Source organism: Scardinius erythrophthalmus, assembly GCF_964197995.2.
Source record: "Scardinius erythrophthalmus genome assembly, chromosome: 15".
Classification (NCBI taxonomy): domain Eukaryota; kingdom Metazoa; phylum Chordata; class Actinopteri; order Cypriniformes; family Leuciscidae; genus Scardinius; species Scardinius erythrophthalmus.
In genome coordinates, this window is record NC_138235.1 from 36,684,629 (window position 1) to 36,695,826 (window position 11,198).

The window sequence follows — 11,198 nt, forward strand, 5'->3', positions numbered from 1 at the left end:
ATTGACCGTTGTTGAACCTCTGTAAAGGATATCAAAAACCTTTTAGTTTAGTCGTCACCCAATGTAAAAATGAAGGACACAACTAAGGCCAACATGTTACAAGTGCAGGAATGACAATATTACTGTAACATACTGACCTTCAACATTAAGCTTCAAGTTCAGGACATCCTCTAATCCATTGTGAACGACTGTGTATGTGCCAGAGTTACTGACGTTGACATTCGGGATGATGAGACACAAATACTCTGAGGAAACTTGAAACTGGCACACCGATTCTGGTTTGTTGTTACATGTCCCATTATCACAGAAATATTGAGCACTTAATTCTTCTTCATGGTACGCCATCAGCTGGTCATGCTTATCCAGTGTAGAAACGTTTAAAATGGGTTCGTTCACGGTCGCTCCCCGATGAACAGTCTTCTCAGTCGTGGCAACATCAGAGCTTGTACAGCCGGCCACTAGAAGTAACAGTGCAGCTGAAAAGGAATAGAACATATATTACTTTAAACAACAGATGCATTTAAGTATTTAGTTGTTTATTTGTACACTGAAAAAAATTTGGAGTAGGGTTTACTTGAAAAAAGCTTGCTAAGTTTTTTCACTCAGAAAATGCTAGTAAATTTACAAAGTTTGCCAAGTAAAAACCTAAACATATTTATCAGTAGCTTTAATTAGAAATCTTTAAGTTAAATTTACTTGGAATATGGAATTAAGTAAACTTTACTTAACCTAGCTAAGTGAAAGTAACAAAGAAAAGAAGTAATTTTAACTTGGCTAGTAAAAGGTTGATTAATATCGATTTAGTTTACATTTCCTTTGCATTACATTTCACACAAACAATAATATTGAATTATACCAGTCATTTATAGTATGTGCTTTACTTAGATTATCTAAGCAATTTATACTACATCATGTCAGATATTAAGCATATTGTGAATTCAAAGACCTCAATACTTGGTAGACAATACACAATGACGGTAACATTTGATGGATCATTTTTGTGTTTGAATGTGTCATTTTGAGCAGAAAATTTACTCGAAATGTCACAAAATGGCAAGTTACTAATCCTGACAACAAAAGCAATGATAAAACAGTGTAAATACAGCTGGAAACCAGTGAAAAATGAACCTCATTAATTATTCAAGGTCCAGTGCATGATGGGAACCCCAGTATCAGAAAAGTTGAGTAATTTTTACTTAATTTTATTGAGTTGATATTTACGCTTTCATTTCTACTCGCTTGAATTAAGTACTGATATGGAATTTACTTAGTTTTTTTAATTCTTGCCTGAACTAACTTTTTCATGTAAATTACATTGTTTTTTTCAGTAGTATTTACTTCACCAAAAAATCATTTTTTACAGTGTACATAATTTGGGCTTCCAGCTCATAAAACCCACGAAAACAGGATTAAAAAAAATTAGAATATTACATGAAATCACACAGTAATTACGTGATACCATGGTCATGAACCAGGTTTTGGTTCTTTTGGCAGTGTGGGCAGGTGCTTTTTTTTTTACCATATAGTTATGGTGTTTATTGATTAAAGTGTCCTTTCTTACCTTAAATATTTTTCACCTATTTGTTTTTAATGTCTCCAATTCCAAATTCTGCATTATCATCCCAGTCCCAGAGGACACCCCATTTTATGTGAGAACTTTGTGGTTCGCATCTTATTTTATACACAATATACCTTAAATACAAACATACATTTTTCTAAATAATTGTTCCTACAGTTACAAATATAGAGCCTATAATGTCTGTCATTGCTCAAGAAAAAGCTAAAGTACAGCCAGCTAATTTTATAGTAACTAATGCAGTATTACACTGTGAAGTGTATATTTGAACAGCAGTCTTATCACTTCACAATTTAAAATATGTAGACCAGGTGTAGCCAACCCTGGTCCTCCAGAGCCACTGCCCTGCTTGTTTTCCAACTATTCCTGCCCTTCCAGCTTCTGACTGACAGCACACCTGTCCATTATTAGTCAGCACTCAGCAGGAAGTAGGGCAGGGATAGTTTGGAAACCAGCAGGAGAGTGGCTCTCGAGGACCAGGGTTGGCTACCTTGGATTTAGTCATTGTGAATGATTATTATATATATGGCTACAATAGTTGACTATGTCCAATTGGATTACAAGAAGTCTAAATCTTTGCTACATCCACAAAGTAGTTAAAATAAAACAATAATGTTTACTATTTTTCTTTAACTACCCTCTTATTTAAGTTTGTGTGTGTTTTGTTTTCATTAACAGAATTTCCTAATGTTGTCTTGCCTCTTGACCGCTGCATTCGAGAGAGAGCACAGAAGTGAGGGTATGTGTGCTAATGGTCTTCTCCAGCCATGGGGTTGTCCTATCCAAAATTGAATTTACATTTTACAAATCTTTACATTTTGAAATAGCTGGCACCAGACCCTCAAGGAGCGCTTACCCCATGTCAACAAAGTGAAAGTAAGAAATATTATATATTTCTAATTATTGTGAAAAGCGTGATTTTTTTTGTTTTGTAAGATAAAATCAGAGATTGATTTGGTAAATATGGATGATGCTCAAAGACTCAGGCCCCATTCACACAACTGCGTTTTCGTTTAGAAACGGAGAATTAAAACGAATACGATCTCCGTCCACACCAGCGTTTTAGCTGCGTATTAGAATTGATCTCCGTCCACATTAAAACGACTGAAAACGCGGATCACGTGACCATTCACCAACACTGGGCAATAATAGCTTGCCTCCGGCGCATGTAGGCAGTTACAGCTTTGTAAAATGCAGAATTTACTTGCACAACAGCTGTTAGCAAAGATATACGCCGTGACTGATGACACCCAATCATAGAGCCGAGCGTGAGCCTCTACTACGTCATCGTTTCTAAGGCACCGTTCTCTTACGAGAGTTCTCTCGTACTGCGTTTTATCAAAACGCTACGGGAAAAGTCTCTTTTCTCGAAACACTGAAGCAAAAAATTATCCTTTAATTTTCATATATGTAAAACGCGTTGCGGCAGCAGCAGTCAGCTATGGCGAGACGGCTTGCTCGCTCATTGGCTGCTCTGCGGCAACTGCTTAAGCCTATCGAGCGAGGCCTGAGATGACGTCAGGCCAATGAGGGCGCTTCGCGCCCTCCTCGCCACTTCCCGCCGAAACGGGCGTGGCTAAAAGGAGCTCGAGAAGGCTGATTCACTTGATTTTAATCTCTTCAGCGAAGCGCACGCATCGCTGGATCACGGAAGCAAGCGTCGTTCGAAGCAAGCACTTCAGCGGGACGAGCCCTCGAAGCCGCTGGCCAACGCCGCCTTCTACAGCCGTACCTGCTGCGCTTTCCGACGCCTATATCCTTTACTGCTATTGCTCTGTTTTCTGTGTGTGTGTGTGTTCGCTGCAACACTCACCCCTAAAAGAGCTGCGTCTTTTTCAAGACGCCTTCTCATGCAGCGCTCGCGCTCGCTCCGAGCCAATTGCCTACGGTGACTCTGAGGACTCGCCAGGCATCCTTCCGAGGCTGCCCTTCCTGGAAGCGGACGGCGGGATTAGTTTTTCTTTACGTTACAAGAAAAGCTACCCTGCCTCTGCACGCGTCATTCACCGGCGAAGGAGAAAAGAGTGTTCTTAGTCCCACCGTTGGTCGGTCTGAACTCTTTTCTCTCACATTTCTCAGTTCCCTGTTCGGCGACTGGAAATATTATTGCAGAAAGTGAGTCTGTTACACGCTTGCCTGCCAGCAAACGCCGAAGAATACATGTTGACGCCGCTTTCAAAGCGACGCCGCTATCCCCCTGTGGCCCAGTGGTGGAATTATAGTGTCTCCACGCGGGAGACCGGGGTTCGGATCCCGGTCTAGCGGCATATATATTTATGCCGCCAATGCTTTGCTCTGTAAGTCCCCTGAAGGCGACTGCAGAGATGCATTTTGCAGCCAGCGAGCGCGTAGTACCCGCTTGCCTGCAACCGAACGCCGTTTCTATGGTTCCCGCGCGTCACTGGCGAAAGAGAATGGAGTGTTTTCAGCCCCGCTGAATCTGGGCGATTTCCACTCTTCTCACATTCTGCCATTTTGCAGGCGTTCTGAAAATGCAAATCACTCTGTCTGTTCCCCGAGAGGCAACTGCAGACGTGTTTTTTTGCTGCCCACGAGTACGTGGTACAGGCCTGCAAGCAAACGCCAGTGTGGATAATACTCGCGCTGACTTTGACAATGTATCTTCACTGTGGTCCAGTGATAGATTCTTAGACTTGCGCGCGGGCGATCGGAGGTTCGAACCCCAGGCCGGCCGGCAGAAAATATATATGCCGCCGAATGCAAATCACTCTGTTTGTTCCCCGAGAGGCAACTGCAGACGTGTTTTTTGCTGCCCACAAGCACGTGGTACATGCCTGACAAGCAAACACCAGTGCGGATAATACTCGCGCTGACTTTGACAATGTATCTTCACTGTGGTCCAGTGGTAGATTCTTAGACTTGTGCGCGGGCGATCGGAGGTTCGAACCCCAGGCCGGCCGGCAGAAAATATTTATGCCGCCGAATGCAAATCACTCTGTTTGTTCCCCGAGAGGCAACTGCAGACGTGTTTTTTGCTGCTCACGAGCACGGCCGATGATGCTATATGTGTAGAGAAGATGCCCACTGCTAGTGCCCATCCCTACACACTAGCACAGCCCTTCACACAGGGCCCGCGCTCATATATTCGACTCGGGTCGATCACGCACGCAACAGTGAACGTGCCCACTGCCTAGTGCCCACAAACACTATGTTCTGCATGCCTTGTGGTTTCTGTAAAGACGAAACCTGTGTGCATTCACTCTGCTCAGACAGACAGTGCACTCATTGCAGTAACTGTGCCCGCTCTCCCGCGCCCACACTTACTCACGGTATTTCTGGTGTCCCGGCCACGGCCGATGGTGCTATAGATGTAGTGTCGATGCCCACTTCTCAGTGCCCATCCCTACACACAAGCACAGCCATGCACTTAGGGCTCGCGCAAATAAAATCGACTCAGGTCGATTGCGCTCCCCACATAGTAAAAGTGCCCACTACTCAGTGCCCACGAACACTATGTCTATCAGATCACAGGCTCTCTGTAAAAACGAGACCTGTCAGCGCGCGCGCTGCTTACACAAGCAGCGCGCCCCAAGCAGTAAATGTGCCCGCTCACAGCCCACATCTACTCGCACACATGAGTCCCACGGGACTCGCGCGGCCCCCCCTCACTCAGCCAAACACTGTTGTAAGGTCGAGGGCGAGCGCTCCGCCCGCTGTATTAAGCGCGCCCCCCGCCTCAAATGCCGCAGGCATAACGCCTATGTTTGTGAGCCCCATAGCACCTCTGTCGCACGGCGAACAGAGCGCGCTCTGTATCCGGCCCTTAGCCAACCATGCAGATGCATGGGCAGCGCTTCCAGGGGTTTCGGACTGGGTCTTAGGCATTATAAAGAGAGGCTTCTCGCTACAGTTTTGTCGACGCCCTCCGTGCTTCACAGCGCGCGTCGAAACTTCGGTTCCGCTGAATGTAGCACACCTACTTCGCGCCGAAATATCAAAACTGATAAGCAAAGGGGCGATAGAGCTTGTTCCCCGAGTTCAAAGCGAACAGGGGATATACAGCAGATACTTTCTAGTCCCCAAAAAGGACGGCGGTATCAGACCCATTCGGGATCTCAGACGACTGAACAGAGTATTAGTGAAACGCCGTTTCAAAATGCTCACAACCAGCAAAATTCTCGCGCATGTTCGCCGAGAAGACTGGTTCATGTCGATAGATCTGAAGGACGCGTATTTTCAAATACAGATAGCGTCACATCACAGGCGATTCTTGAGATTCGCCTTCGAGGGTCAGACATACCAGTATACAGTCCTGCCTTTCGGCTTGTCCCTGGCACCTCGTACATTTACGAAATGCATGGACGCAGCGCTCGCTCCTCTCAGACTCAGAGGCATGCGAGTGCTGAACTATTTGGATGACTGGTTGATCCTAGCCCAATCACGATCTCAGCTCATAGAGCACAGAGCCATTTTACTCGATCACCTCGAGAATCTTGGTATCACGGTCATTTGGGCGAAGAGTTCACTGAACCCCAGCCAAACGATTCCGTTTCTGGGTATAGTTCTGGACTCACAGTCTATGACAGCGCGGCTGTCGCCACAGCGCGTGCTGAACATTCAGCGCGCGGCGATGTCTTTCCGCCGCGGCGCTTTCACCCCGCTCAGAAAATTTCAAAGGATGCTGGGTCTCATGGCCTCAGCATCGTCAGTTCTCCGGCTGGGCTTGCTCCGCATGCGCCCGCTGCAGTTCTGGTTGAAAGCGCGGGTTCCGCGCAGAGCGTGGGTGTCCGGTCATTTACGCCTCAAGGTCGATCAGGACTGTGTCACAGCCCTGGTGCCTTGGATGGCGAAAGACTGGTACCAATCAGGTGTAAGCCTGGGGACTTCCTCGAGGGTGAGGATGGTGTCTACGGACGCATCCACCTCGGGATGGGGAGCGCTGCTCGAGGGCAGACCGTCCTTCGGCCTATGGTCGGAACGGGAAAAGCTCCAACACATAAACTGCCTAGAAATGCTGGCAGTGCACAACGCGCTGACGCGTTTTTGTCCCCACATCAAGGACCAACACGTCATAGTCCGTTCGGACAACATGGCAGTGGTGTCCTACATAAATCGCCAGGGCGGTCTGAATTCCATACCCCTGTACAGGCTGGCGAAACGCCTCCTGCTATGGGCTCAGCACAACCTGCGCTCGCTGAGAGCAGTACATGTGCCCGGGCTGCTGAATGTGGGCCCGGACAGACTGTCCAGGAACAACGTTCCTACGGGCGAATGGTCTCTACACCCACAAACAGTCCAGCTGTTGTGGGAGAGATTCGGCAAAGCGGAGGTGGACCTATTCGCGTCCCCAAAAAACGCTCACTGCCCCGCATTCTTTTCAAAGACCGACAGCGCGCTGTCCCAAAAGTGGCCGCGCTGCCTGCTATACGCTTTTCCCCCCATCTCCCTCCTGCCTCAGGTGTTGGAACGGGTCAGGAAAACGAAATGCCCAGTGCTGCTTGTAGCACCGTTCTGGAAGAACCAGGCATGGTTCCCAGTTCTGATGCAGTTAGCAGACATCGCTCCATGGCCAGTGCCGTTGAGGAGAGATCTCCTCTCGCAGGCCAGGGGCTCGATCTGGCACCCACACCTGGAACTATGGTCCCTTCATGTGTGGGCGCTCAACGGATACCCGTTGGTCTCGCAGAGGGAGTCATGAATACCATCACGCGAAGCGCCCTCATTGGCCTGACGTCATCTCAGGCCTCGCTCGATAGGCTTAAGCAGTTGCCGCAGAGCAGCCAATGAGCGAGCAAGCCGTCTCGCCATAGCTGACTGCTGCTGCCGCAACGCGTTTTACATATATGAAAATTAAAGGATAATTTTTTGCTTCAGTGTTTCGAGAAAAGAGACTTTTCCCGTAGCGTTTTGATAAAACGCAGTACTCGTTCCCTCTTCTAGAGAGAACCGAGGTTACGTTAGTAACCGAGTACGTTTACACGAGGACGCTCGCGGGTGAAAACTTAAAAATATTTGATCAGATGTTAATTTCGTTTAGACGGCGACGGCGTTTTTGGGGCTTAAAAACGCAAAAAAAGTGAAACCACCCTCCAGAGTGGAAATCTTAAACCGTCGCGTCCCCGTCTAAACGGTAAAAACGCAAAAGTAGCCTATGCTAGACTCCTAGACAAGGCACCGATCACCGGTCCATTGCCACCTAGCCGCCTGGAGTGCATACTACATCGAGTTTCACACACTTTTGCGTCACCATATGCACGCAGATTTCCCCCCCAAAACGCTCGTCTAAACGCAGAATAAAAAAGTGATAACGCAACGCCACTTTTGCGTTTTCTCTTCAGATCGTTTCCGTGTAAACGTAGCCTAAAGTCCTCTGTTTTGACCCGTCTTCACTAAAACGCCCTCCGGAGATTCAAAACGAAAACCGGGTCGGCAGCGTTTCTAAACTTCTCCGTTTTGGGTCTCCGTTTTTGCCGTTTTAAGCCCCGTTCACACTAGACGCGACTTTGACGCTGCAAGTCGCCTGTCGCTAGCGATGAGGTCGCTAGTGGGCGTTCCCACTACTGGTTGCCTATTAATGTTTATGAATGACATCCAAAAGACAGCGAATCAGCTTTCTTGCCGCTAAAAAACAAACTTTCTGGAGGGAAAATAATAAATATAAATATACTCCGTACATAAAAACGTCTGAAGTGAAGCATGAAGATGAACGAGACACAAAAGTCGATTTTTCTCATTGCGGCCGTTTATCTACGGCATAAGCGCAAACGCCGGTCTATCTGGGTTCACGAGACCATTCGGGCTCGGAGTCGGCACGGCGAGTACCACCGGCTGGTGCATGAGCTGCGGCTGGATGAAGTCCGGTTCCAGCAGTACTTCAGGCTGGACAGGACCCAGTTTGATGTGCTACTGCAGAGGGTGGGTCCCCTGATTTGCAAGGACAATACACGTTTCCGACGAGCCATTTCCCCCGGTGAACGGCTGGCAATTTGTTTACGGTAAGTAAGCCTATTTAAATGCGTAACTGAACCTGGTTGATTAAAATATTTAATCGATTTAGATGCTTTTATATAGACAAAGACTATCACGTTTAATTTAATCAGTATATAAATACACACATAAGCCTATGTTTCAACATTTAATCAATGTCACCTTGCTATCTGGGATACGCCTAAACACACACACACACACAGGCGCATATATATATATATATATATATATATATATATATATATATATGTATATATATATATATATATGTGCCTGTTTGTGTGTGTGTTTATATTTATACTTGTTTATACTTATAAAGTGTGTGTATATATATTATATCTGTGTGTGTACCAAAGAAGAATCATATATAACATGTTGAAACATATATAACATGTTGAATCTTATGTTGAATCTTATTTAATGTGTCGGTTAAATTATTATAAAAATAAACAAATATATAATGTATTTTTTAACTGCAATATTGTAGATTAATATGCTTTCTTTTAATATAAATGTATAAATATAAATGTATACTTTAATTCTTAATACATATTTCCACAGATTCCTTGCAACAGGGGATTCATACCGCAGTATTGCCTTCAGCTACCGGGTTGGGCACAGCACTGTAGCTGGTATCGTGGCAGAGGTGTCAAAGGCCATTTGGGACTCCATGGTTGAGGACTACATGCCGGTTCCTTCCACAGAAGATTGGAGGGACATTGCAGCAGAGTTCTACCATCGCTGGAATTTTCCAAACTGTCTTGGTTCTATTGATGGGAAACATATAGTGATCCAGGCTCCAAACAACTCTGGATCATTATTCTATAACTACAAGGGGACATTCTCTATTGTCCTCTTGGCAGTTGTAGATGCCAGGTACTGTTTCCGCATCATAGATGTTGGCAGTTATGGGAAGTCCAGTGATGGTGGGACTCTGGCTAATTGTCCCTTTGGTAACGGTCTTCAAAGTGGAACTCTTGGCCTACCGGAGGACGCGCTGCTACCAGGAGCAGAACACCTGGGACCCCAGCCTCACGTCTTTGTGGCAGATGAGGCCTTCCCTCTCCGCAGAAATCTAATGCGCCCCTTCCCAGGTACCACCACCCTTCCCAGTAGACACAGGGTGTTTAACTACAGGCTTTCACGGGCAAGGCTGACAGTTGAGAATGCGTTCGGTATACTCGCAGCACAGTGGCGAATGTATCGGCGTGTAATTGGTGTCAGCCCAGACCATGTGGAAGCCTGTGTGAAGGCAACCTGTGTTCTACACAACTTTCTGCGGAGGACAACAGGGAGTGTGCGGAACCCACCAACCCTGGTTGTGGAAGGAGAAGCCTCTGCACTGCAGAACATCAGCAGAGCAGGGAGCAACAACGCTTCCCGTGATGCCATGCGTGTGAGGGAGACCCTTGTCAATTACTTCTGTGCTGAGGGTGCAGTTCCCTGGCAGCCACAGGTGTGACAGGCATGAAAGGTTCTTTTCAGAACTAAACCAAAGGCTCTTTTAAGAGCCACCCACATTATAATAAAAGAGCAATGTTTCCATGTGTTTCCATCATCTCTTATCAATACTAAATTATATCCTGGCTATACTATAAGATATGCTCAATAAACATATCTTTCCAAATACATAACAGCATAACATATGAATAATAAGTGACTGCACTATGGTAATCACACTATAAAAGGAAAGGCTACAAACTTCAATATATATATATATATATTCTGGAACAAATGTATTTTTATTTGAAGAATGACCTAAAAGTTATTATTATTTTGATTGGTTTCTTTTTAAACAGGACCCCCCCCCCCCCTCCGAACAACAACAAAGCAAAACTCAACATGAACCCCTGGACTACATGAAGGTAAACAGTAATTATAGCTCAACCTTGTCAGCTGTACCTTGTTCTCATAATAACAAAAACACTTAACAATATTAACCTTGGCTGCAGGGTACAGCTGGCAGGACCATGAGGGTAAATAAGCTTACGAACACCCCTCATGGCCTTGTCAGCTGTACCCCGCTCTCTTCCTGTTCCTGGCTGCACTGTGCCTCAAAGATCATTCTGTGTATATCAAATTTCACTCTTTCCCTCCTTCTAGATGTGAGAGTTTTGATTTGTGGCAACAGGCTACGGAGGAAAAGTTCATCTGGGTCTTCAGATGCTGGTGGAGGATTGGATGGTGCTGCCTCTGCCCTATTTAGAGCTGAGACAAGATGTTTCTCAAAAAGAGATAGTAGGATCTGGCTGGATGGCTGACTGTCTGACTGACACTGGGCATTGGACTCTAGCTACCAAAATGGACTCCCCAACCCCTTGAGGCATGTTTCCACTCGTGCCTCTGAACTCCATAAAGGGGGCGAGGAAGCCCATGATGGCACTGTATTTCCAAGGCTTAGCATGATCAGCTGCTGAGCCACTTTTTCTGTTTTTGGTTTTATTTAATTCCCTCCTGTATACATCACGGAGGTTTTTCCATTTTTTTTTTGCATTCTTCAACTAACAAAAAAAAGATGTAAGAGCACACACACAAATATTACTTTTATGAAACTGCATAACAAAGTATGATCAGATGCAATGAGTAAAGGCCTATAGTTTATTCTGTAATATATTGCAATATTTACTAATTGATTTAATTGATTGAATCTGTCTACTAACAATATCTAGCAGTG